Raw genomic sequence first — 27,286 nt, 5'->3', positions numbered from 1 at the left:
AGTAAATCATGTTACTATTGTATTTCAAAATGCCATTTTCACAAAGAGATTAACTTGAATCAAGGAAGAATCTTCAAGCAAGGGTAAATAATAAACAAGGCAAACATTTCATAAGGCATTGGACAAAACACTTGTCCACTAAAACTAGAGAATTGTTTCACACACAAAAAAAGAAGAGAAATTGTTTTGGATTAATCCAAGCTGAAAATGCTTTTTCTGGAGATTTTTGTTTTTCTCATTAAATTGAAAGCTCTTCTTATTTGTACTGCTTTAAGATATTTATTTCCAGAAGCTTACTTCAAATCCAATTGAGATCAGCAAAAGACTATCAGGTGCCATTAGTGAGTGTTTATTTGAAGTCCATGAGAGTAAACTTTCCTTTTTTCTTTTTGTTTCTTTTTTTCTTTCTTCTTTAAAAACCTTATAAAAGGTCTGTGAAAGAGTGGTGTTGTCAAAATCAGGGAATGTTCTTCATCTTGTTCTTCTTTTTCTTTATTAACATTGCATTTTGGAGAGATTATGTATGTTAATTGTTTAAAGTGCCTTACAAAAATACAAAACAAACAACGCTTTCTTCTCTTCTCTCAGTGGTACTTATTTTTGGATATACTTGGCCTAACATTATCATAATGCTAGAATTATGGATTCTTGGCCAGTGAAAATTGCAACAATCTAATCAATGGATCAACATCAGTTTAGACCTCTTAAAAGTCTGCCCCACCATTTCTTCCAAGTCAGACGGTCACAGCACACAAAACAGGCTGCAGCAGACTGGAATAACGTTTACTTCATCAAGCATGAACTGATTCCAGGATACAGGAATACATTTGCTATGCATCAGTTTTGTTACCCAAGCTGTTTGCCTAGACATCAGTGTTTAGATAATGCAACATTCACGGTGGGAAAATGTGATCATTGATTGACAAGTATTTACTTTGATACTTCTGTTACTGAGGTTTTAGATTGTGAAATATAGATTTGCTCATCAGTGCAAAATCAGTACTACTCCCAATAGCTACTGTATTTTTCTCAATTCATGACTACTATTAAAAATAATCATATATTGGTTATCCAGTACTAATTAAGAAATTCTTAAAACCTAAAGTCTAGAGGGCAATGCAGTCTTTGACATGCACTAAGCTGTCTCAAACACATCTCGACCCCCACTTATCCTCCAATTTACTCAGCTGAGTTGTTTAAATGTACAACTTAGGTTGTCTGTATTAGAGTTTGCCAGTGCGCTCCTTGGGATTTGAAAACTGAAAAACTCTAGCAAAACAGTTTTAACCTCAATGGAAGCAGCTTTAGGTCCCTTCTGTCTTGCTACAAATTACCTTTAAACATGAAGCAATTAGAGTGCTTGATGACAAGAAGGATCTCAGGTTCTTGAAGTGACGATGCCCATGGTCTATCAGTGAAGTTTTGGGGTTGCATATATTCCAGGGTACCGTGTGATCCTACCTGTGGTAAACTAGCTGATATATCAGAATCAGTATAGCCACAAAGAAGAGAATACTAATTTGACCTACTAGAGCTAATTTCACAGTTAATATCTTATGCATATAAGGACATTTTTTTCTATCATTAGAATTGTTTCCCCATCTTTCTTTTTATATCCCTCAAGCATGAATATGCCCACATATTCATACACACACAGGTGTATTTAAACTGGAAATGGTGAAGATTGATGAAGGGTTTTTTTTTTAAATAGGGAAGAAATGGCTTTTTCTGAACTGGAAAGAAAAATCCTTTGGAAACATGTTTTTTAAGCTGATCAAAATTATATTTCTACACTTTATATTATACTGCATATTTACAGTACACATAATGACAAGAAATTCAAAATGAAAAGCCATTTAAAACCAGAAAAAAAATATTTTTTTTTCAGGAATGGTAAAATTCAACTGTTTATATTGTCAGAAAAACGTTTCTTTTAAAATTAATTTCTGGTGAACTTCACTCTAGTCTTTGCATTAACTTTCAGTTTAAAGAACTGCTTAAGATGGAGTTACCAAATGCAGTTGTAGCCATTGACCTAAAATTTATCTTCCTGAATAATATAGTCTAATCACAATTTTTGTCATTGTACTTTAAGCCCATATTTGAAAATTAAAATAAAATATATTCTCACTAATTATAGCAACTGTAATATTATTTTTACAAATGGTCTTTCATTTTGTCCATTTTTCAAGGTAATTCCATGTGTTACCCAAATAATTCCTTCTGAGAATGAGATGCATTTGCCTAATTACTACAGGTGTGATATTCCCAAATGAAATGAGTGCTTTAAAATGAGTCTGATGCATGCCATTGGTGTCAAGGGGATTATCTATTTGCCTAGATCTAATTATGCTGAAGGGAATCTCAAATGCAATTAGCTGTTTCTCCCTCTTTCATACGGCAAGAGAAAATTAGCTGCTTAATTAATAATGAAATCTTCTTGATTTTACCAATGGAAATTAAAAGTGTGTGTTGATACTCTAAATGAAGTTTGGTTGAAGCTTACTTGCTTGAGGAATGCTGCACTTGTTTTTATTAAAAATTTACATACAATATTTAGATGGGAGATCATCCTCCCTGACCATTAAGAGTTTAGTCCAAGCTTCTCATCAGATATAGTCTTTTGGAGTCAAGGAAGACAGGCAGGGATTCACGATGTCAGTGGCTTCTATGCTCTGTTTAGAGGACACACATGGAATAATACTTGAGTTACCTAGGAATTAAATAGGTTTGAGAAACTGAGATTCACATGACCTAACTCATGTCAAACCGTCTCTGAAAAAGATAGTGAAACCTGATAACACTCATCTACAATACGGGAGAGCGGCACAGATACAGAAGGAACCACTCAGCTCTTCTTCTTTGACTTTTTGGAAAGGGTCCATACAGGGATGGAGGGTCTGACATGCAGCATCTGCTGCATGTGGGACAGAAGGCTTGGCAAAATTATTCTGGCTGCTAACTACAGGGCCACTCACACCTTCCGCCCTTTCTGAGAAAGTAGACACAACAGTAGTGGTGGTGTAACTTTGTCCAAAAACCTAACCTATTTTGAGCAGCAGTTTTACAGGATTTTCCTCCTCTGGGTTCTTCCTTGGGACTATCGATTGCTGCAGCCCGTCTCTGTCCATCACCTTAAGAGCTTTCTCTCTGGTTTTCTCTACATATGCTTTCTCCATGTCATTCTCTTTGGAATGTACACATAGATATTATGCATTATTAACTTTTTTATTTTGCATTATTAAGTCTTTTATGCTACTTCAGAAATTTGCCCTGTTTTCAAGCTGTGATGCCAAGTCCTCATGTCACCTTTTAAATAAAAATCTTGACATGTCTCCTGAAACTTCACCACTGCTTTCAAATCTCATAAGCAGTACTTTCTCTGGGCTGCTCTTGATGAAGAGGTAAAAGGCTTTAGTGGTTGGTTACTGGCTCTCAGCCATGACTATCAATATATTTTTTTATCCAACTTAAATTTTTTTTGTCTTTTTGAAGGGTTTGGTAGATTAGTAGAAGTCACAGAACTTCCGCTGAGACCATGTCCTGTTTTCTTGTTACAGGCTTTAAGCACTAGAAAGTCAAAGATCAGTGTATGCTTTCAAGGACTCAGCCTATCAAGGACACATCTTTTTTGGAAAGAGTCCACCTTATTTCTCTAAGGTATGTCTATGTGAACAGAACCCCTTCTCTCCTGCTCTATTTCTATTAGATAACTCTAAAATTATTTTGACACTTGTATTTCAAAGGAGAGGAATTCCAGAAAAAGTACCTGTTTATTGTGGTTTTACATATATTTTACCTACAAGGAGAATATAGGAATGAAAGAGTTTCATTGCTCTGAATACAGGCTGCACATTATTCCTAGTCTTTCTCCATGAGTGTCCAAGTTTGCGTAGTAAGGAACTCATGTAGACGCAACATGGGAGACATACTTTTAATCATACACTAAACTTCACAACGTTGGATTTTGACCAACCTTTCAAAAGAGCTTTTAACATGTCCAGAGTTTACCAAATTCATACAGATTTAACATATTTTTCTCTGACTTAAGTTATATCTCTCTCTCTGTTGCCAGGAATTAATTATTTAAAACAAGAACATACCACTAACAGAATTACCAGATCTTTTAATGAAATAAATTCTATGTAAAAGCAATAGAAGAATCAGATGCAAAAAACCATCTTGATACATATATCTGGTACATATCATGTGTATATTTCTCTGTTACATTTTTTCTCTTCTGCTTCCTCTGCTTCATCCTCACTCCAATCCCTTTTGTATAAATTATCAATTTTTTTCACTCTGCATTCCCTTAGGAATCTTTCTTTGTGTCATCTTATTTATTCCTTTCTTAATAGTCTAATTATGTTGAACTTCAAGGTGTATATCTAGTCCTTCAATGGTTCCTCAAATTTTGAAGAAGACAAACATGATTGCTTGCACTTATTACAGTACCCTTATTTTACTGCTTATTTTAAGGACTTTTACTATGCTGCATAAGATATTAATCTATTAGTATTTTACTTTATAATCACATCATCTGTCAAGGCTGTTTTCTTATCCAACAGCCTAGGGAAGCTGCAAATAGGTACGACTCAAGATGGTTAAACCAGGGCATGTTCTTTGGGACACTGTAGTTGGTTAAAGAAAACTTTTAAAAAATCCTCCATACCCTGAAGGTAGAATTTGTCAAGATGCTCACGTAATTGAAATTTTCTATGGCTGTTAAGAACCAAGAGAATAGTAGTTCTTCCCTCCAAATGAAATCTCACTGCCAGATTTGTATGACATTTCATGATCCAAGCTTAATTTGTTATACATTGTTCCCAGAAGGTGAGATGAGATTACATGGAGCCATACATTAGTTAGAAGATTTATTTTACACTTACCCACTCAAAGTTCCTTTCTAGTTATTCAAACAGAATAGAGCGATCTTGATTAGTTAATCTCTCTACATCAGCGTTTTTTCCACAGAGCACTTCACAGAAATGTTTTAAATTTTCACCACAATTAAAAAAGCAATTAAAAAGGATTATCAAAATCAAAGTTGATCTTTAATTACTGCCTATATCTAGATCTTTATTCCATGATATACCAGATAAAATACTCTTAAAAATGCTTTGTTAATAGCTTTTTATTATTGAGAACATAAGAAATTTCAGTCTTTTGAGGCGCATCCCTTTTTAGACCAACTTCATTTTCAGGTTGTCATCTAAAACTTTATTTCCATCAATCTTGCTTTAGTATAGCTGAGTAAGCCATTTTTTTATCTTCTGCCCACCGTAAGAATTGGCCACCTTGCAATGGCTTGGGTAGTGTGGTCAAAGTACAGCTGTAATTTCTCCATTGAAAAATTACTCTCTATGTCCATCTTAGTGAGCAAATCTCTTCTGGCATCTGTTCAGTCAGGTCTGCCTATGTGAATGCCTGCAATTTTTGGTCATTTGGACTTCTAGATATATTCAGGGCCATCACTGCTCTTTTTCCTCACACCAGTGCTGGCATAATGGTGTGTTAAAAGGCTTCACGGTTTTGCAGTTCTTGCTGGAAAATAGCTGTTGTTGAGCAGAAGCAATAGCAAAATAGCAGAAGCTTCTCCAAGGATGATTTCAGCCTGACTAGCTGTAGTATTTGGATGAACAGTAGACAAGAGAAGCAAAAATGCTGGTACTTGGGACTGTTCTGTGTTTGAACATATTCACATTTAAGATTGTATCATCAGTAAAAAATTCTTCACCTTTTCCCTGCTCTCTTCTGCTAGGAATAATGGTGCAGGATTCATAAGGGATGTGCCTTTTAATCCATGTTGTTTAATCCACAGAAAGATGTTTTTATCCATATGGCATTAAAAAAGTATTAGAGGACACTGGTAAAAACAACCAGTACCTACGTTACAGGTTTTGTCTTTGGGCTTGACAGTGGGATTGCATCATCACAGAAAAACTCATATGCATGTCCATTTTATAGTTAAAGCACAAATGTCTGCCTGGCTATGGATGGTGTTAATGTCTTATCATTTGAGGTATTTGGGGATAGACTGTCCTAAGTAAACCTTCAAAAAGCCGAAAAAGAGACTCGTGTCAACTACAGGAAAAGACGGCCCTGTTCTTTCTCTCTAAAATTCTTCAGCGGTCTGACCTTGCAAGTCTTCACAGAACTGGATGTTTTCAGTCAAGTAGACTATTCATGTAGACAAATGCATTGTATTCCATATGTCACTGATCATATTTTGATCATGAGCAGTGACAGGGAAGACCAGCATCTAAAATGAAAGACAACCTGCATTTTGCATTTTTAAAGCATTCTTGCTGAACTTGCAGGAGGTACTTAGGCACATGAAAAATAATGAAGATATTTTGCTTATTAGGTTTTCCTTCACCGAGCCTTTTTTAGAACAGAAGAATAAATGGACAACAAAGAAGGATTTTCTGTCAGATTAGCCAGACCCCCCAATTAAGCAGAATTCAGATGAAAATAATCTAGAACTTATTATTTTAACATATTTCTGATGACCGGCATCATTATGGGACTGGTGACATCTAGGAATGGGATAGAAAAGAGAAGAAGAAAACTAATTATCTTACTTCTACCTCAGTAGAGGCTAGAGCTCCCAAGTAATATACAGGCTATGATCCTGAGCATAGAGAAGAGAAAATCATTTTGTCCTGGACAATGCTAAACTCAGCTATAAGGTCACAAAGTCTCTCACCCTGCCCAAGAAAGGATCCCCTCTACCTAATTCTTGATTGATATTTATATAGGCCTTTTTTAAAACTACCACTGATAAGGATTCCCACTGCCATTCTCCAGTACTCACTTATCCTTATATGTAGGAAGGTCCTCCTCCCCAAGATTTAGTCCAAGTCTTCTTTGCTATAATTTAAGCCCATTACCTCTGATCACAGTAGACATGAAGAGCAAGCTATTCCCTTATTCCTTTTTTTTTTTTTTTTTTTTTTTAATGAGGATCATATTTTTTTCAGAACTTGGTTTTTGGAGTAAACTGTAAGAAGAGTAATTCTTTCAATGCTTTCTCAAGAGTTATATTTCTCTTATTCCTTCTTTTGAAACACAGGTGATACTCCAGTCCTTGTTTATCCTCCATAATTTCTAAAAGGTAATTCCTCAGTTGTGGAGCTTGCTCCAACCAATTCCAGAAGTAGCTTAACAATTTGAACTTCAACGGGTCCAGTCAATTTGAAAAGATCCATGTACTGTCTAACCTGTTTTTCCTTATGTATTCTCAGTTGGTTTACACTTTGTTAGTGGTATTAATTATATTAGCTGCTTCATTACCCTTCATCATTTTAGTTTAGAGGTGAAAAATACTCTGGTGTTCTCAGCATCATCTGTCTATTGTTTTCATTCTGAATAACAGATAAACTTTCTTTAGTCTGGTTCTTGTTAGTGATCTTACAGAAGTTTGCCTTCTATTTATTCTTTATATCCCTGCTAGCAGTACCTCAGGCTGCCACTCATCTTCTCTAATTTTACCCTTACATAGTCTATCCTTTCATTCCTGTGTGTTAGAGTAGGTTTGTCCTTTAGTCCTTTTTCTTTGAGGAGTTACCAACCTTCCTCCTAACGCCCTCATTTTCCATTAGATCTTACCTCCCACTTCTTTTACTTTACTGGACCTACTTATTTCCCTCTCCTCTGCCTTCCTTCCTTCTGAAACACCGTGAACTCTGCTATGCAATGTGCACTCTCGTGCAACCTGCTGCTAGGTGCTCTGTTCTCTACGAGTTCCTTCTTCACCAGTAGTGACTGGCAAAGACCATCCCTCTAGCTGCTTTCTCAAAATTCCTTGTCAAAAACTGTCACCAGCCCATCCCATGAGATACCTGACCAATGTACTTCCTATTCTATTTCTTACTCCAGCAAGTTTAATCTAGCTATGAAAAAAAAAAAATAGATAAAAGACAAGAGGATAAACAGATACAGAGATATGAAGCTACTTTTTTCAGGAGGCTAAGTGACAAAACAAGGTCAGATTTCTTGTTGATGAGCAATTCATCTAGGATCTCGCCTTGAAATCTTACTGCACCCAAAACTTCTCATGGTCATTAACTGTATTATCATTTAAATCATTGATCACTTAAAAACAGACAATAGCCTCTTTCTTTTCTGGTTGAATGATCATACTTTTTTTTAAAACAAATACAGAAAAATCTTGAGGCATAATTTTTGAATCAACAAACTTCATGCCATATTGATGAAACTTTCATGTTTCACCATTACTTTCAGATACTCTGTATTACATAAGCAGTAAAAACATGCTAGTGAATGCTGGCAAACTTTGGACCTTCGAATCCAATCTACATTATAATGTTAGTATTTAAATTGGTTCTGTACACCTAGGTAGGGCAGAATTCAGCTCTGCATTTAGTGCATCTATATTTAGAGTTGGGATTCATTTATCATAACTTCAGCACCAAAAAGACACCTGGGCTCAATTCAGTTCCCATATGTTAGTGCACAGTGCTATTTGAGATGCCTTAAGTTATCCCACCAGGGCCACTGTTATTGCTCTAGAAAGATATCAGTCCATTATAGGTCCTGTATTATAGCTGCCATCCCCACACTGATGGGGATGAACGTTCTAGAGCATCTTAAATGACACTACATAATTTTGTATACAGAACTGGATCAAATCTTCCTATGTCTAAGCTTGTAGCTAGGCTTTTGCTATAGCAACAATACTAACACATTCTTTGTCTTGCTTTATATTCATTAATATATATGCCTTCAAATATCTGCATTTATAAATCTTACACTGGCTAAATATTTTGAGTCTTTTTTTTTCTGTGAAGCTTGATTGAAACCGGTAACCGTTTCAAAGTCTATTGGAGGGGACAGACAGATACATGCATGCCCCACTGGAGTTCATTTCCTGAGCAAATAAAACTTAAAGATCAGTAAAAGTGTTTTATCCAGATTCCTAATGTAACAGTGTTTGTACGCAAGGTCTTATAAATGTGAAGTTTATAAGGATCACATTTGCACTTTTAAATTAAAATTCTATGGACATATAGGTGTGTCTAGATAGATGAGGCTCCAGCCTCATGGGAACCGGCACATCCATCTTGCTGGAATCACACAGTGCCTCTCAGTTTGATAGCAATGGTAGACCCAACAGCCTCTCTAGATTCCCTGGTAAATCTGTGCCAGGTGCATTGAGGACAACTTTAAAAGGTACACTTTGAAATGTATTGTCTTGTCAAAGTCACTAAGTATGCAAGCAACAAAATGCGAGACAAACCTCAATTGCTCCTGATGAGAGTCTATGAGAAACAGCAAGTAATTCAAACCACTAGAATGCTAAATAAAGGAATTTTATTCTGGCTTTAGGGGTAACACTTCATGTAATATGTACCATGATGGGATAGTAGGGAGAAAACTGAAGTTTTCAAATGTGGAGAAAGTAGTTGTGGGCCCTAGTCTGGTAAGAGTTATGTTTGAGATTTAAAATGAGTTAAATATTTGCGTATATATTAAAAAATACAGAACACCCTCCGCAAAAATCACAGTACTTTTATTGCTTAGATGTCAAAGAAACTTGTGGACTTTGTGAATTTTAAAACAAGCCCTCTACAAGTGTTTCATCTGTCCTTAGGACTACTTTTATGCCAAATGATCTCAGTCATAAAATAACACACTCTTCAAATATCTTATGCTGTTCAAATTCACGGGGATCTCAAACATGGACAATAGTGGAGGTTTGTTTTTATTATTTTAGGACAGGTTATTATTTTTATATTTTTTTTTCCCACTCTAAAAGTTTGCTCTTCAGCAGAGATTGAGAAAATTGTCTATTCTGAACAAGTCTGTGTAGAATTTCTGCAATGGCTTGGAACTCCCACGGTGCTCAGTGGAACTGATGTTTCAAGAAAGGATGCATTTTCTCACAGTTCATCTTCTGACTGTCTGACAGGATGGTTGGCCTCCATGTCATCTGAATGAATGTTGGCTTCACTCCTATTAGGAATAAAAGCAAGACAGTCACTTTCAAATAAGCCTGTCTACATACTTAAGAGTATGTCTAGTGTGTAATAAAAATACATGGCTGAGTTAATGGAGCCTGATTCTTGAGTTAATGGCTCCATTATTGTGCTTTTTCATAAAACAACAAATTTGGATTTCTAATTTTGCAATACTTTCTTTTCTGGCTGTGTGCCTTCAAGATATTTTATCCTGATATTATTTAAGATATCTAAGAAACATATTTTCACTTCAGCATGGTCGTTTACATATAACATCACTATAATCATAGTATATGTATTATGTAAAAGTATGCACATACCTAAATACATACACATTTACGCACTTAATAATACATGAACATATTAAATACTCTAAAAGAGCATATATATTATACCCAAACATACCAAGTAGTCTAAAAGTGCATGTATATTATAACCAGTAGTTTATTTTCTTTTGAATATTAAAAGAAGGATTTTGTGTAAAAATGAAAAATATTAAAAACCAGGAACATATAGGTAAATATAGATATCACTGGAGTGAAATTCCTCCTTTGTTCAGTTAAAGATTATTATTGTCTGCTAACCTCAGGTTGTCAGTAAATTCTGATTTCTTAAAAAGACCCCCAGATTACATAACTCTTATGTGGAAAATAGTGAAGGTGAGGCTCAGCTCATCAAATTTCAGCAATCTAAAAACTGTGCATCTGGTCTACTCGAGCAATCTAAGGCTTTACTCACGTGCCTCAGAGTGTCAAGTGCCATCTGAGGTGCACTTGGTATCCAGTATCTACTTGGCCTCCAATAGTGTCTCCAAAGGGGCATCTCTTTCGGGTCCTGTATCCCATCTACCAGGCCCATATGAGTATCTCAGATTTATGGGAGGCTTTCAGATGGCGCTAGACACTTATTTCAGGCAACCTGAAGGCAGACTTTTTTTCCAAAATGCTCTAGAAAGTTTGCACCAAGGATGTGAATTCGTGAGTCGTTATCTAATTTGAGTATCTTAATCCGCATGACAGATCCCCTAAATTTTAGATGCCTACAGATAGGAGTGTGAATGTGAGATGAATGTCTGAGGTCAGCAAAAAGTTAGATAAATGCCAGGGAAAAGAGCAGAAACGAGGTCACCGTACAATTATAAGAATAATTATATAATGAAACTTTCCTAAAGTTCTTCAGAGTGGAAAAGACAAAGAGAGCAATTATTCTCAAATCCCCTCCCACCCATTTTGAGACACTAGAGAAAGCCCTGAATCATTACACTATACTACATCCTAATATACAGGAGATCAAAAGCTCAACTTTTGCCCTGCAGCCCTTGGAGTTTGTGGGACCCTGAACCCAACTTGTTTGGACTAGTGCAAACTGATATATCCAAATCAATAAATCCCTTGTTGCCCTCTTTAACTCCATCTGAACTCGTTCAGATCCCAACCACACTGAACCCCTACCAAGACAGTACAAGCATAAGGCAAATAACAGATCTCAGGGCCAGGTGAAGCTTTTCTGAAGTGACAGCTGAGCAAAGACTTTGTCAAAGGCTTTATTAATGTCACTCTCCTCTCCAGTAACAGTGCTAGGCCATCAGGCAGCGTTTTCAGACTCTCTCACACATGAATTTTATGCTGCAGTAAGACCTGAAATCCTAATGTTCTCAAAATCTTTCATTTTTAATATCTGGATTCTTTCCTAATTATTTTCAGATTAATTTCCAGCTAATACATAAGGATGAAATTTGGCGCATGACCTATAACCCCAAGCATGTTGTAATTCTGTTACCAATCTCCTGATTTCATGGGGGGCTTAACAAGCACCATATGTGAAGCACTGTGTTCCTCTGCATTAATACGGCCTAACGATCCAGGGAATCTCTCTGCTACTATCCTGCTTTGCCACACCATCAGCAGCTGAACAATGGCAATATCGAAGCCCGCTGAAATATTTTTTTTTCCATATCTATGTCCTTGAGCCTGCAAAGAACCCTAAGGCACCACAGGTTTGGTCTGTTTGCCTCTAGTGGTGCTTTTCCTTAGATGATGCACAAGGTAAATGCCGTTTTCCCATAACCCTTGTGATCATTATGGTCGTGCTGTTCAACTCAGGCGCAACTAACTGATGGTGTAAGAGCAGCAAAATTGCCCTGAACTGGGTTAAAATGGCTCACACTGGAGGGGAATAGGGACAGTCCTGGGGGGCAACTTGGAGGCAAGAGCCTCTCAGCTCTCCACTCTTGGCTCTGACCTAAAAGAGGAATCATTAACAGCAGTAATGAAGAGGTCAGCATGCAATATCATATCAAAGGGGAGAACACATTCGGCATGTTAGCAGTCGAGTCAGAAAAGAGACCAGCGTTCAGAGCTGAACCGTCCACTGATCCAGATGCCTCCCTGAACAAACACGCTTGACCCCAAGGCCAGAGATGTCCATGGGAGCATTTCTACCAGCTTCCGTGGGCTTTGTGGATCACACCTGGTGGGCATGACACATTTCTTGCTGCTGGAAGGAAGTTTGGTCTCATGAGGTAGAAACGGCTATTAAATCACAGGCTGTTCCCCCACTGAATGTTAAAGAAAGTGTCCCAAATAAGCTTTGCTCTCTCCTGGACCTGTTCCCTCTTTCAGTAAGGACTCCATTTCTGTGCTTGCTTCAGAGAAGGACCTGTTCCCCCTCTCCTTCTTCCCGGTTTGCCAGATGTTGTCCTCTCCTTAATCGCCTGTCCCTGACACCAACCCATAAAACTTTGCCAACCATGACTACACAATTACAATGACTACACCATTAATGCTTTCTTAAACCCATATATGAAACAGCTCTCAGAAACCGCCATGAATCTAGAGTATTGTCTGAAAATGAGCTTCAAATCTTAAGGTTTGCAGGCCTGTGGGGGAGAAAAACCATTATATTTGATAGCCCTCTGTAAATGTGGGCAATTACAGATAGAAAAATCCTCCTTAGCACTGCTGAAACTCTCTGTGATCAGCTGCATTCACGGTTTCAACCTATAGACTGTAGAACTAAAAAGGCTTCACTAATGATTTCTACATTGGACCAAATGATATCCTTGACAATAATGTAATCCCGAGAACCCTCGCTCACTTCCATTTGTCACCATTGGGGCCACAGGCTTGCACAGATCAGCCAACATGCTCCTCCAGACCTGCACTTATGTTTCAATAATAAAAGCCCAAACGCAGAATGTTTTTTCTCCCTCTCCTCCCTCCCAAATGCTACTGATCGCCCTATTACCATGGCAACCAACTCCTGCTGGCATGATCAAGAAAAAACCTGATTTGGGATTTTAATTAATTGCTTGGAAATGGAAATGTAACAGTGACTGGCAGTTCAACTAAGCACGTTTGCAAAGTGAATAAAAATAGAGTTTCTGAAATACTTGAAATTGTTTCACTGGATATAACCCACATTTTTTACGAGACACCTTAATTTATTCTGCTTCATAAAATAAATCTGCCAAATGTACTAAGCCATTTTGTCAACACAAATCATTTTGGCAAATACTTTAATCCTTCTTCTTAACAAAATGTATTGTATTAAAAAAAAAAATCTAACCCATCAGTATAAACCCATAGGTTTCATCTGAACGTATGCCTTTTTCACCAGTAGGTCATATTTATAAAAGGCTTTCATCTTGTCTTCACAAAAGAGGATGTGCTTCTTTCAATGCACGTGATCTCTCATTAACATTTATGGCAGCTACACCCCCATACTCAGCAGAGAATGGAATAGAAATGGCTTTCAGTTGATTTTTATGACCTCCAGTCTTCCTATTTTCAAAGAAAATAGTGGTCATTGTTTGCATATACCACCGCCCTCTTCTGGGTGCTGCCAGCACTGCTGAGGTGGGTGTCATAGGTCCTGTGTCGCTCAGCCAAGAAATAACTCTATAATCTCTCCTGATTTTTAGGAACAAGAGATCAGGAAGATGCCCTTGTTGTCTCTATGCAGTTCTGATTGCCCATAATTTTCAGCATCATCCTAATTTTGTAGGTCTTGTAGTTTCACACTATTCATTACATATATATATATAAAAATGTATACATGTACCACTTTTTTGTTTAAGAAATTAGGAGAGGTTGTGAAGGATTCAGAAGCCCTGCATCACACCTGAAACTGGAAGCAAACTTGATCAGCAACACCAAGAACTTCAGGTAGCTCTCCACCTTGAAATGTTGGCCTGGTGGGAAAGCTACATAGCATAAACATCGTTGTGCTGTAAACATGGCATGGACAAAGCATGATAATGCAGTGCCACATGCAGACAAAAAATTCCAAGACATTGCTCAAGGACCTCCTTATTCACAAGCAAGGGTCAGGTCACCTGGGTGGAATCAGAAGACTTTACCACCGACAGCTGCCTTACCCTCCCCCTTTGAGATTTTAGCTTTCCACCTCCTTTTATTCTTTACAGGCCAATGAACTCTCCAACAATCAAAGGTAAGTGTGAGCAATTCTACATCAACCTGCTTATTTTCACATATTTATTAATTTTCCTCCAAGCAGCTTTTGTCAGGCTTCCAGATTTAAAATGCCCTGCAGCTCCCACTGCCAGCTCAACAGTTCACATCACAGGATCGTATCGTTGACCCAGAAGATACTCAACTTCCTTACTCACTGGCTTAATTACATTTGAGAGGTGACTGTTCTTGCCAGTTTTCAGACGTTCGCAATGTTGCTCTTTAGTGCACGTTATTCACTCAGCCCCTGACCTGTACTCCAGTTCATGGTAGACAAGCTCAGTGAGCAGAGCGCCCTGAATCAAGGTTAATGCATTAGCTTTAAAGATTACATATCACAGGGTTGGAAGAAGCTCTGGAGAGGTCATCTTCTTTTCACTCTTGGGCAGTATTTATTCATCATACTCTGTTGCTTTTCTTTTCTCCCATGACATCTTTACAATGCCGGTAATAATTTCCATTACTGGAACATATTTTAGGAGCTAAACATCATTAAGCCAGTAGAAATTGTGACGCAAAATGAAAACACAAGAAATCTGGTGGTTATCTCTCTCTTCAACTCTCTATCATCTATTGGTATTTCTAAGGCAACTATCTCTGTGTTATCTAAGCACTGTAATATAATACAATCACTTGCAAGTTGTATCTAAGTGCAGTGGGTTTTACTTATTAATAACATAGCACTTATCTTCAAAGTGCTTCACAAACTAATTAATTCTCACAGCACCTTCTCCCTGTCAGGCAGGTGAGACAACTATTATTCCCATTATAAATATCATTATGATTATTACTTGAGGAAACAAGGTTAAGTTACTCATCCTATCTCCCAAAGGAGACAGAGAGTGTTAGAAAGAGCACCTGAGCTCAGATATTAGGGAGCAGGGTTTTCTGACCTGTTTTGAGACCACCTCATCATGCCTCATACCTGGGCAACATCACTGGTAACATCATAGTTATGTGCTTCATTAAACACTAGCATGGCAAATCATGATGGGATTCTTTATCTAAGATCAACTACTCTTTTATTTTAAAAAAGGACCCCAATGAACCAGCCTGCTCCATGCTGTTGCATGAGTCATCCAGATTCATCGGGCTTGTGAAATGACTGACTTGGCTGCTTCAATTTCGTGTGCTTCATTAGGTTGGCATTATTCCTTAGCCAGGCAATTGCTGCACTCAAGTTTCTGCATCTTCAAAGCAAGGAAGACACATGGGAAGGGTATTTAACTACCGTGGAAGGAAAGAAATGACAATAATAGAGCCTACTTTGTTGAACTATTCTGATTCCTTGATACTACAAAAGCATATCTGCCTCATCAGACCGTTTACAACTCTATCTCTCAAGTTTATCTGAAAGTATTGATATCTGATGCCATGTGAATATGGATTTAAGAATTAACTCCACGCCTCCCAGCTTCATTGGCTAACTTTGATTTAGGATCATGCCCAGGGATGTTGCCTAACCATTGGCAACAGCTAACAACATACATCATATGAGCTGGTTAGAAGAGGTAAACAAAGATAAAGGCATAACAGTTGCCCAAGTGATGGAGGTCTTATATTAATTAGCTGCATACTACAAAGTAGCCTTATCAAGCCGTAGGATGGCCTATAAGCTACTTAAGCTCCCACTTGTTGTGTAATGATGATACAATGGGCAGAAATTTGCCAGCTGCCTCCTTGTAGGAGAGTACCTTCTCTGGGGTACCTGCCAAAAAAACATTATGCAGCAGGATTAAAATGCATTCTAATTATTTGCTGAAGGTCAACTTGACAGTGTAGGCATTAAGTATATACACACACACATATACACATACAGACATACATAACTTTATTTCTATAGAATTAAAAACATGAGAAATTGGATATTGGCACACCTGTATTCTATAAGGATGAGGTGTGAACTTCAAAAGGTTGATTTGAGTTTCAGGAAAACACTCCAAGCCTTTGAGGTAAAATTCATCTGCCCTAACTTGGACGTCTTAAACCTAAACAACTAAGGCTGAGCTTGTCACCCCAAGCTCCCTTCATGGAGAGAAATGGACACCTCCTGAGTGTGATCCATCTTATCCCAACATAGGTGCCTGAGATAGACTGCATGACTCCCTCTCTGGAGGTCCCCACTTGTCTCTGCTGACTCTGAAGCGAACCTAGATCAGATTTAGACATTTAACTTTTTGATACGTAACATTAGGTAAGATGAATCCCACCCTTATATCCTCTACTCAGACTTCGTTCAAGCCCTTTCTCAATCAGTTGGTGCTGATAGGGAAAATGTAGAACAGGGTCAATGGGTATTTGGGGTGGGTTTGCTACTTTTCTGTCTAGGTAGGACAGAGTTTCAGAAATAAAGTGGTACAAGAATAGGGAAGGAAAAAATACATTCTTCCTCACAAGATTCAGGCAGAGTTTGTGACATTCCATAATTTAATAAAAGGGGGACTTGCTGGCAGGACACTCTCCATTTGATATTTACTGAACCACAATATACAGACCTTTATTTTAGCAGATGAGTAATGTCTTTGACTTCAGGAAGATCACACGGCCAGTGAAAGCTGAGTACATACATAAATGTTTTCAGGATCAGGCATATATAAATTAATTAGAATTACGTATTTAAATACCTTTGTGGATCTTGGCCTTTGTTCATAACCTTCCTCAGCTGAGGCTTGAGTCTGTAACCTTCACCGAACATGATACCAGACTTACTTTTTCCGTTTAGAAGAGTGATGCTGAGGCTGGAGGGGAGAGGGAAGCAAGGCAGGTTTACAGTTTTGGTTGGACAGTGTGATCATGATTTTATTGGCAAGGTTTTTAGATTGTTCCTAAAGTATTGCTATTTACGTAAAATTGCTGGAGACTATTTCAGAAAAAAACAGTGGTAAGTATTTGCCAGGGGAGGTCTGAGCTTTGAAAGGAAATGAGGGTACTCTTTGCATTTCTAAGCATTTATTTGCATAAAGACACAGAAACTGGTGGGGGGACAAAGACTTTCAGCCTATTTCTACTCAAGCTGTTAAGTCACTTGTGAATCTTCTTTAACGGTAATAAACTTTAACTGTATAGAATCAGCTTTGCGGAGACTTTTCATGTAAAGGCTACCTTTCTGTTCTGTGTTTGCAGAGCATTTAGAACAAAAAATAATAAAAACGAGAGCACAGTCACAAAAAAAAATATTTTCCGTGACTGAGTCAATGCAAAGGAGAGAACCCATAATAACGCACACACCTTCATCTCACAGACAACCATTTTCTTCACATTTCAGAAGAATGAGGTCTTGCAAAGGGTCCCCCACTACCACTTTCTTCTATCTCACTTTTAAAATGAGAACTTCAAGGTCAGTGGAAAGCAACAATAAAAAAGCAACCAATTCTTGTTAATGTAGCCTGGAATAGTGGGTGGGCTGTCTCTCAGGTGAGAAAAGGCAAGCTGCAAAGCAAATACCTGAGGTGATTTCTGCTTGTTTGAGTCTATTACCCTTAAGGCTGTGTTCTTTTGGCTAGGGATATCTGTTGATCTTACCTCTTAACAGTAATTATGCCAGACAGCTTTTTGGCTTTCAGTACTGCTCCATAGGTAACATAAATCATACAAATTATTACCACAATACTAAACTATAATTACCCACAGACCCTGACATGCCAAAAGGTGTATTAATTTGATAATATAATAAATACTTTACTGCATAAAACTGTAATTATTACTTCAAAATTGACACTTATACCAGCTTGAATACTTTTTTTTTTTTTCAGCAGGCGACTCAATTGTACATTGACCAATATTAGAAATGTTATTTAAATTCAATGAGAGACATTAAAATGTAATTTGGTAGCCTGTGGAAGGCCTTTCTTAAAGGCAAATATCACTAGAGTTAGTTTGCTTTTTGGAGATTATAATTCCATAAAGCAATAAATTACTCAGTAGTTCAAGAGGAAAAACATATCTGACAAATAGCCCAGGAAATGGGAACAATATCAACAAAATACCTGAAATACTACTAATGTGAAAATAATTCACAGATCAACATAAAAAAACCCACCCTTATTTATGTTCCTTCAGATGCTATTGGGAAAAACAAGTGAATGACACTATAGGAGAAAATTCTACTTTTTGCATGAAAGGATCGACAAACCATATCTGTGGGAAAGACTGAGGTCCCAATTCTGCAACTGCCTGGGTGTGGACAACCCCTGGCACAGCTCCCAGGTTGGTTTTATTCAGTGACTGCCTAATGCAAAACACATCATCAAGCCTGGGAACAGAGGTCGTAATCCAGCCCTGCTCCTTCTCAGCTAGGCAGCCTAAATGCTGTAAGATCAAGTCAGGCTCCCATTTCCTATTTTCTTTACATTTTTCTTCTTCCACATTGTAAATATAAACTTCTGGGAAGTGAGTCTTTTATGTACAAAGCTTCTTAAACTCAGGGAAGAAATGAGCTCATTTCTCCCTTCTTCTGAATGACCCTTTTAACTGCTGGTTACTGTGCAGAAATCAGTCATATACACCTTTGTGCTATATTGAATTGATACATACCTACTGAGTGGTCTTGTGACAGTCTCTGTTTTAGTTTGTTATTGTTATTAGTATTTTAAGAAGTGTAACTAATGACGGAAATCTTCATAAGTAGTTGTTTCCAACTTTTCTTTAACAAGCTGAATACCAGTGATTTTTCATGTTCTTGCCTCATTTTTTTCCCCCATTTGTACTTTGGCTTGCAAAAGGAGGAAAAAAAAATTATCAAAGGAAAAGGGAATATCAAATTTATTTCAAGTTTTCATTCCTGGGTGGTATTGCTATCATTTAACTTCATGTATTTACACTTAGATGTTTGAGTATGAACCAGTTGCCATAGGCATACTCTGTATTCAAAGGACAGCTATAGGCATCTTTGGAAGAAGTAGCAGCTAAATCAGAGGATCTTCCTTCTGCAGGTGCTTCCACTGGGAAAAAGGGAGACTACAATGATTAACTCAGCATTGCAGCAAATGAGTCTCATCCAGAGTTTCTGGGTTTTTTTCCATTACCAAAGCAGAAGTGAAGGGAGGGGGAGAATTGCTCAGAAAGAAGAAATGAACAACAGGGGAGAAATGAAGGGGAAAAACATTAAAATATTAATATTAAAAAACTGAAAGCTTCTTAGTTTTTCTTCTTTGATTAAAAAAAAAAAAAGATGTAAATGCTCTTGTTGAAAGAGCTTAAAATGTGTTCATTAAAGAGACTGTCATTTCTTTTAAAATACTTGAAAAAAAGAATTAACAATGAAAAGTTTATAGGGGGAAGGATAGTTTGGTATCTAAAACATTTGCCAGTGAAGTAGAAAACCTCATTTCAATACCCTTGTCTGATACAGACTTCAGTTGAGAAGGGATTTATTCTCTACCTACCTACCTGCAATAAGTATATTGTCAAATCTGAGAGATGTTGGGAAGACACATAATTTGAAGATTCCTCAATATGAAACTTGAGACCATACAAATTAGTGAAAAGTTCCTGATTCTGTTATATGAAAATATTTATTCAACATCTGTGTAAACAGTCTTAAGGAGAGTTCCTGGGTTCCCCCGAAGGGTCAGTGAGAATGGCTCTTGTACAGATTTTTCATTAGCTTTAGTAGTTGCTCTTCCACTGATCAGATTGAAAGAGAAAAACAGGTCAATGAAACCGCTTGGCAAGCACTCTTAGTCTGACCTACTAGATGTATTATATCAGGCTGTATTGATATGGTTCTCCTCAATCACCTATTAGGAATGTATTAACGGCTTTGGTAGAGCCTCGGGTGACTTTCATCCTGGTGGGACGAAGAGTGAACTGTTTCTCCCGTATGGGGAGAGCAGGAAGAGGAGTTTTCTACAAAGGCATTGTTATTTTCAGTGAAACATGAGCTGAAAAATCACTGTATTGATGCTCAGATCTGGGCAGAATCATTGGCCAAAACTGAAAAATGTGAGAAGGAAAAAAAAGAAAAAAACCCCAACATCCAAAATAACTGAGAATTTGGTGCAGAAGATGTGAAACAGGCTGTTCAAATACCTTGCCTAACTTGGAAAAAAAATAAGACCTAAACCTAGAGGTACGCAGACTACCTTAGTTAGCTTCTTAGAGAATAGCTAGTGCACACTGTCCAACAGGAGCCTAGAGGTGAATTTCCTTCTAATAATTTTAAAAATTGAGGATAGATGAATGTGCCTTTTTAACTGAATTTTTTATTCCTTCTGCTCAGAGATATTCTTGATCTCAGCAAATTGCTTGTTTGAATGCACATGATGACAGTAAATATGATAAGTTACAGAAAGTCTTAACCTATTTACCTATCTGTCTTAGGTTTTTCCTATGTAAATGATTATGGCTATCATTTTGATGTATCATGTTGTTTGATGAAAATAACAGCTGACATACACAGTTGGAATTTCCTTTTCTTCTTACAGTACTTTGGGGGAAGGAGGGAAGAAAATAAAAAGGTAGTTGTGATTACTTAAATCTTTCCTTTTAATAATGTGGCAGACAGTCAGCAATGATGATGTGATTCATTACTTGCCTATAATGTTAATTATACATTATTAGCTGTTTCACAGTGTGATAGCTGGCAATTGGTGATATGATTCATAAAGTGCTATTGTTAAGCAAATCTGCAAATCTGTTTGATTTAGGTTAAAAGAAAGGGCGATAGGTCATAAGAAGCAAAGAAAAAAAAAAAGAGAGTGAGAATAAAGAAAAAGACACCGACATAATTTGCGGTTCTATTTTTATATGAACAACAAGGTTTACAGTGAAGAGCTGTTGGATACAGTTTCGGTGAGCAAGGATTTTGCAGAGAGATTAGATCAGTTACAAATTGCTAAATCTGATGACTTAGATAAAAATTTAACCAGAGGCTTTGAAAGAGGTAGAACATGTTTCTGTGGAGAAGTGATTGCCCTGTACTTCCGAGATAGAGCTAATCAGAGAAGGCCGTACTGACTGTACCTGCAGTAAAAACTGAACAGGGAAGAAATCATTCATTTGAGAATGGAGATCACTTTCTCGTGTAACAGAGTGAAAACTACACTTCACTCTGCAGATGCACCCTATAATTTGAGGAATCCCCAGAAGCCAGTCTCACAAGTGTACTATAATGCGTTCCCTTCCAATGTAGCTTTATCAGATCTGTGTTACCAGCTGAATAAATTGAATAAAACAATTATTTCTTCCTGCATGGTCTTTGTAAGATTCCAAAACCTTTTCCCATTTCCACAAAAAAACCACCAAGCTTAACCAACCACTTAAAAAACCCAAAGACAACAGATTTTGCCCAGAGATAACAAATACTTTCAAGGTTAGACATTCATTCCAGACTGGTTCATATCTGCGCTTTATCTGAGCTAGGAAGGAGAATTGAACCTTCATCTTCCTTGCTCCAGCAAGTAGCGACTTGTTCAGAGTGGACCTCATCCTTTCACTCCTGTAAGTCAAAAGCGAGTTATAGATCTGAACTTCTGTTTCCCAATAAGGGTACTGCCCATACAGGTGTGTCTCACAAACAGATTTCAATTTTTAGGAGTAAGTACTATCTGTGTAGAAACTTTTTGTTTTAAAAAATAAAACAACAAAAAAAAATTTTAAAAAAATCAAAGTAGTAAAACAATTCAAACAAATAGTTTTTCTTTATTAGTTTTAATATACCTTTAACTCCTAGAGGAAGGACTTAAGACTGAAGTCATATCACCTTGTTCTTAAAGGGGTTTATGTCTTTTCTTCTCCCAGATAATGCTCCAAAGGAATAACATAAATGCCACCTACCACAGAGTTCTCCCATCCATTTTCTCATATACTCAGCTCTTCTGCGCAGCAACAAACCTTATCCTAATTCATTTATAGAAAGAAAGAGAAGTGCCATGTTTTCAGAACTTCAACTGCATTAAAATCCATGACCTAGAAATTCTTCATGGAAACCTTTAAGATCATTTACTGCTATGTCTTACTTCTTAAGGCAATGGTTTTGTGGGACAAAGATAGGCCTGGGAGCTAGGAATTCCTGAGTACTGTCTCCAGCACTGGTTTGACTGTCTCTTGCCTACATATCACAGTGATTGGGTGATTTATTTATAAAACATAGATTAGATTAGCTCAAACAAGATTAAATTAGATAGAACAAGTCTCTTATACTCTCACTATTTCCTCATCTGTAAAACAGCGATATCTATATTTACCTATTACACATGGTGACTGTGAGGATTACTTAATCTCCCTAAAGAATTATCATGATTATCATTAATCTGGAACACACGAAGCAAGTCCCGATAAGGAAACAAGCTTGTGAATCAGCTGAGGTGGAGTAAAGGTACCAAAGCAATTCCTCTGCTGATCTGATAGTTAAGCATTCTTGATAAAGGTTTCGGGATGGTTTCATCTTACGTTAGGCATCTAAAAATGTAATGTTTAATATAAGATAGTTGCCTAAATTCCCCCTGTAGTCAAAATGTGTGTAGATGGACATTGTGTATTAAATGAGTCAATCACCTCATGATTCTGGGATGAATCACCCTATGGATTGTCTTCATTATCTGTAGAGGGAGCCTAGACAACTAGACAAGATGTATTTTAGATAGTTAACGTTATGTGAGACCAAACTGAAGGATTTATTAACTCCCTTGAAAAACTACAGCCAGATGTCATGTCCGCACTGGAGCAGAGTAAAATAACGACCAATGCCAGTCTGCTCCCAAATGCTTGTCACCAACTTCCTACACCCTAAAAATTTACCATCCCTTTTGAATAGTCAACAAGACCACACAGCAGTTTTGGGAAATGTCATTTGAAATTTTTGTTAAGTAAGATACAACAAAGTAGCACAATATTGCCAACTATCACAGCATGGTTAAGTATTTTGTACAAGGACCCCCTATATTTGGGGGCGGTGGGGACAGAAAGGAAAAACTTAGGGTAAATCTGTGTTTCCTCACTGATCTGTTCTTTTGGGAAGGAGCAGGACTTGTTCCTGGAAGAAGTCACTCCAGTTTGGAATCTGTAGTACAACAGGTCATTAGGACTCAGTTCTTCCCTCCAGAATTTCTTTGCCACTCCACAATGGAGTCCTTTTATATGACTTTCCACCCCAGCTATTTTCTGAAGACTTATGCCCCTTTGTTCCATCCTTAGGGAAAAACTCCATTTTATTCCAGTGTTAACCTAAAGACAGAAGATCCTGCCTCTGTGAGGAGGAAGAAGGAGCATCTCCCACTTTGGCTCCTGCTCTAAAAGACAGGTAACCAAAGGACATCGGACAAAAGGTGGAGGATGTGAAGCCATGGTGGGGACAGACATGGAGTGGGGCTGGGACGAATCTTGTTTCCCGATTTGAGTCAGAGTTGGGCACAGGTTAGTGTCACATAAATTCTAATTATACCAGTGCCTGTGTATACTTTGGTATCACACACAAGTAGAGCTGCACTGTGGTACTGGTGCTGCTACATCACACGGTCCCAGGTTTGCTTAAAAAGCAAGAAGATATTTCTTCTCCAGAACACACTAACAAAACCTGATCAGGCAGCAGCTGTCCTGACGGCACATTTTTATGTACGTTGGGGTGCGAAGTGAGAAATACCTTCTTAGGGCTGCAAGGGAGGGGGCTGGAAGAAAAGAGTGAAAACAAGCAGGTGGGAACAGGCTAAGACTTACCACCCCTTAGCAGGGCTCAGCTGCAGAAAGGCTTTTAGGTTAGATCTAAAGCTTTTCTGAGTCAATAAGAAAGCTGCTATTGATGTAAATCAAAATATGTGGGTGAAGATTATTGGAAAGGAAAGTTCCTTATGAAGAAAAGAAAAAGCAAAAAGCCTACAAATATATATTTATGCAGAGAGAAGCAGTTTAAAAACTACTGTTTCTTCTTAAGAACAATGACAAAAAGAGCAATAGGATTGAGCAGACTTTTAGAAGTTTTAGAAGCCAAAACATGGCTGGCCTTTAATTTGTTATAATCTTAGAATAGGGGAGAAAAAAATCGAATCCTAAACTATCTCTTTGTTTTTCTTAGAAAAAGGAAAACTATTTCAGATAAAATAGAAACCACCCTGAACAGCCATCTGGAACTTGAAATTAATCCAGACTACCTGTGAGTAAGATCTGCAAAGAAGGGTCTGCCTTCACTTGTGTCTTGTACTGAACTAAGCATGCTGTCAGCACTTAATAAATAATGTTAATAGTAATACTTCTTTTCACACACCTCTTCACTTCTTGGTGCTGGCTGGGACTGGAAAGAGCAGAGTATTTCCAAATGGAAACAGAGAGCACTAAAAAGTACATTTTAAAAACAAAAACAAAACAAAACCAAACAAACTGAGGCTGCGCTGAAGTTTTCAGTCCTTCAGTCCAACTTTGAAAACTCATTAGGGGTAGATAGTTCAGATAAGGTATGAATCCAGATGTTTCTGTGTTTATCTTCAGCAATACTGAGTCCAAAATTTTACTAAAAAAAATGGCTAGACTCCTAAATCTGAATTTAAACATGTAAGAAAATGCCTTGATGGGTAAGAGCATGAACACATGCAGCTTTTCTTGACCTTAATGAGATGTTCAAGGTACTTAACACTTTTGAAAATCAGGCCACAATTCAGCAAAGCATTTCAACATGTGTTTAACATTAAACACATATTTAATCAGATTAAAGCATATACTTAAGCACATTCCTGAACCAAGATCAATTTAAACATGTGCTTATGATCTTTGCTAAATAAGGTTCTCACTTAAGTTTCTAAATAAGGGTTTGGGAGCCTAAATTTAGGTTTTGATTTTATAAAATCTTCAGTCTGTTTTGACTGAAATAAAAATTTAAATGACAGGGAAAACACCTAATACCCTTATTTATTTTGCTAATCACATTCATCAGTGCCTGACAACAACCAGGTAACTAAAAATTTGAGTCACTTAAGGAGAATTAAAATTATCATTGTTGAAAAATGTACATCTTTCATATGCCATCCAATTTTGAATCCTTAGAAGTGTTTTATGTCAGATATTTTGACCCAATATTATCCAAAATTAGAGATGTAAATGAAATTTCACTGTGTTTTCTCTAATTTTATCCACAGTATTTCTGTTGATAATATTGGCACAAGGAACAAAAGGATTTTTTTTCTTTCTTTAATTTTTCTTCTCCTAGTTTTTCTTTTGCTTTAATTTCTTTTCTTCTTTACTTATTTTTTTCTTGTTCTTGTAACAGAGCAAGCTACATTCTGTCCCTTTCTGTTAACACCCCTGCATACATTTGAGTTTCCATCAACCTCCCATCAATCTACCAGTTGTGCAATTACATGTGTTAAGACAAAAGCAGTGTTGAATGCCACCATTTTGATTAGGGTAATAGTGACTCATTAGGACAGCAGCAATTCAGAGCGTGTCTATGCACACATTTGCATGGATGTAAGTCAGCCAAAGCAGCGTACAGACACATAAATAAGATTGAACAAGAAGGGTGAATTTGCAGTTTGTTAGTGGTTAGACACACGTCAGGCTGGATGGTATCCACCCTCGCTCCGTCCTCTCTGTCATTCCTGCAAGGTAGAGGACTGCAGCCCAAGCTATGGGATAGTCCTTGCCCAAATATCTTCCCTCTTTCTCCAGCTCACATTGGACATATACCAAGTCTCGACTGCTTCACAGTGTTTAATAAGTGCGTGTTTTCACCCTGTGTTAAAGAGGGTAGTAATTGGAGGGAGGTTACCTCTTGATGAAAATTAAGGTTTTTGGAGAGGAAGAGCTGAGGGGTAAGTGCACTAGCAGGTACTGCTTAATCATGTGCAAGCTGTAAATTCATTTTCTAGCTTATGCCACTATAACTTGTGTGCACATTCACAGCGTTGGTTAAACTAGAGCAAATCCCTATGTGGGCACACTAATTTCAGTTTTAGAGTGGCTTATCTCAGTTTATCGTAAACTTGTTCTGAATCAGCTTATGCCAAGCTGAAATAAGCTTAATTTAAAATTGAAATAAAAGGATTAGGATAAATGAAATTGGTGTAAAATCACACCTTTATTTAAACCAATACAACTCTGTATGCAGATAAAACCCTAGGCCATGTATATTTATGTAAAAGTGAGTGTTAGAGAAAATAGAAAAAGACAATGAATGGGGTAAATATTTCCAACCCCTGTTGAGAGGATATTAGTAACAACAAAGAGTTAAAAATAATGCAATTTGAAAAGAACTGTTTTAAAATTGCCTAATCTCCATGGTTCAGAACCTCTCCCATTCAGTCACATTAGACAGCAAGACCCTGCAGGCACTTAATAATACGTTTATATAGTAGCACTTTACATCTTCAGTGTGCTGTAAAAGCATTAACTAATTAATCTTCACAACAACCATCTGAGGTTGAAAAGTAAGGACTAATATCTCTTTCTTAAAGATAGAGAAGATAAAATACCAGGCATGTCAAGGGCCCCCGTTCCTGAGTATTATGTGCTTTGCTTTGCAAGTGAGAAGGCCTCTGACACCAAATATGATGGGATAAAGTTGGACACCCAGAGCTGGAGCCTTCCTCCCTCCCATACGACAGGCTGCTGTTGAAAATTTGGCTTGAGGAGATATATTTTGCAGACTCCAAGCCAGGAAGGCCCTTAAGCCTATGCTTAGCATGAAATGCAAATAACATGGGCAAGCCAATGGTCCCCTGTGAAAAATACGTATGTAGTTCAGTGCTTTAGTGGCTCAAGCCCGGAGGGATAGATTTCTAAAGGCTTAAGTGCCTAAGGCCCACTGGGGAGATGATGAGACAAAATCCCAAACTCCGTGGCCTTGATTTCCAGAGCCTGTCTGGAAACTCAGAGGATCCTGGTTTAAATTTTAGTTTGCAGCCT

The 27,286-nt window shown here is 37.5% G+C and overlaps 1 long non-coding RNA gene across 1 annotated transcript in view; it reads right to left on the bottom strand.

The window, feature by feature from the left end:
* Nucleotides 1–9,423: 9,423 nt before the first annotated feature.
* Nucleotides 9,424–27,286, bottom strand: part of LOC142030527 (uncharacterized) — a 76,119-nt gene continuing 58,256 nt past the window's right edge. The window contains exons 2-3 of the long non-coding RNA XR_012650202.1: nucleotides 17,080–17,193; nucleotides 9,424–9,978 (exon numbers count right to left, since the gene is read on the bottom strand). This is a non-coding gene — a long non-coding RNA (uncharacterized LOC142030527). The remainder of the gene's footprint in view (nucleotides 9,979–17,079; nucleotides 17,194–27,286) is intronic.

This window comes from Buteo buteo, chromosome 4 (assembly GCF_964188355.1).
Source record: "Buteo buteo chromosome 4, bButBut1.hap1.1, whole genome shotgun sequence".
NCBI classification, from domain to species: domain Eukaryota; kingdom Metazoa; phylum Chordata; class Aves; order Accipitriformes; family Accipitridae; genus Buteo; species Buteo buteo.
This window is presented reverse-complemented; position numbering and strand designations above follow the sequence as displayed.